We start from the raw sequence: 1,873 nt of genomic DNA on the forward strand, positions 1-1,873 counted from the left end.
AAAGGTCGGTACTTGTCTTCCGAATTCGTCCTCCTTCGTCCCTTTCGTCCTCTGCGTGCTCTCTTGTTCTCTCGATCTCACCTACTCTGATTTCCCTCTTTATGGTTGAGTTTTTGTGAGAAAATAGGGTGAGCTTTGTTGGTATAAATCTAAGACAAATCTAAGACAAAGTGGGCTCCCAAGCCATAACAATCGGTACTATCCATGGCCCATTCCCCTTTTTTTTTTATATATATATATCATATATATTATTACTCCTATTATTATTATTATTAGTGGTAATTCTCACTCATCTCCGACTTCGGTTTGACCTTTGACTTGACCAAAAACGCGGGGTATTACAGTCTTCCCCCCTAAAAAGAACTTCGTCCCCGAAGTTCATGCCACTCCAAGAACAACTATGCCACTCCAAGAACAACTACTAGCTTAAGAACTCAGTATACATATATTCAACGAAGTACTCAAATAGTTAAAAAAAGCTAGCATAGTGTAATGAAAAGGTCATGCTGTGACAATTATACAAAACCGTTTTACGCATAAATCAACCTAAGCTCTACCTAAACAAAGAGCAATCCGAAATCAGTCAAAAATCATAAACCACAACTAGTAACTCAATTCAGCAAAATTATCAGCTTGAAATCATGTACACAAAACCCTAATTTTGAAATCATACAATTAAAACACAATGATCAAATAATTACAGCATAACATAAACCACAAATACACAAAAAGATAACATAATTAACTTAATCACAAATCATCATCTTTCGTGGATAACGCAATTAATTAATTTCAACATAATACTCTTGCAAGCATATACAAAACCATCATCTTTCGTGGATAACGCAATTAATTAATTTCAACATAATACTCTTGCAAGCATATACAAAATCCTGATCCAAAACCATCCAATTCATCAACATAACACTAAATTACTCAAACCAAACGTCAACTAAACCCTAAATTACACAAAAGATCGCAATGAATCAATCAATTATCATCATCTTTCGTAGAAACACCGTATTTCTCCTGCAATTTAGTAATCTCCTCTTCCTTCTTCTTATGATCAAACTTCTTATTCATCTTAGTAGGCTGATAATACAACACAATCAGATACCGATTTGCGACATTAAAACCCGACAAATGATCAACAGCGGTTTTCGCATCGTAGATATCCTCGTACACAACGAACGCAGTATCCCGACTATCCTTATTTGACCCGACCCGAATTTGGCGAATTGCTCCGTATTTTCCGAAAATATCGTACATTTCTTCGCTTGTTATGTTGAATGGAAGATTTACCCGTAGAGTCTGTTGTTTTACTTAGTGGTAGTCGCGTATTTGCCTTCCGAAGACTGATCGACATTGTTGTTGATTTGGGGAAAACTGAAAATTGGAAATTGATTTAGGGTTTATGTTTTTGGAGGGAGATGTGTATTTATAGTGGAGAGGAGTAAGGCTATAAGTGGAGTTTTTTTTTTTTTTTTTTTTTTTTTTTTTTTTTTTTGATTAAAATAAATCCGATTTTGATTCGAAATTGGAATTTAGATTAGGTAATCGATTCAATCGGGTCGGGTTAAGGTGGGTTGAGATGTTGAGATGTTGAGATATATTGTTGTATATTGTTTGTGGGTTTTGTTGTGATTATATTCTCTGGGTTTATCATTTAATATATTAAAGCAAAAGCCACTAACCGTCAAAATGATTACATAAGCTGAGCTGTCAGCCTCCTGTTAATCCACCGTATTTTTAGTGTATAAGATACAGTATACGTACAAGGGTCAAGGAGTATACAAATCCACTAATTAAATATCCACTACCCCATAATCTTCAGCATAATCTTCAGCAGCACCCCACTCTCACCTCAACTGCA

General features: G+C 35.2%; 1 pseudogene; it reads right to left on the reverse strand.

The window, feature by feature from the left end:
* Window positions 1-832: 832 nt before the first annotated feature.
* LOC141627484 (splicing factor 3B subunit 6-like protein) lies at window positions 833-1,431 on the reverse strand (annotated as a pseudogene).
* Window positions 1,432-1,873: the final 442 nt, after the last annotated feature.

Source organism: Silene latifolia, chromosome Y, assembly GCF_048544455.1.
Source record: "Silene latifolia isolate original U9 population chromosome Y, ASM4854445v1, whole genome shotgun sequence".
In the NCBI taxonomy this organism is placed as follows: Eukaryota; Viridiplantae; Streptophyta; class Magnoliopsida; order Caryophyllales; family Caryophyllaceae; genus Silene; species Silene latifolia.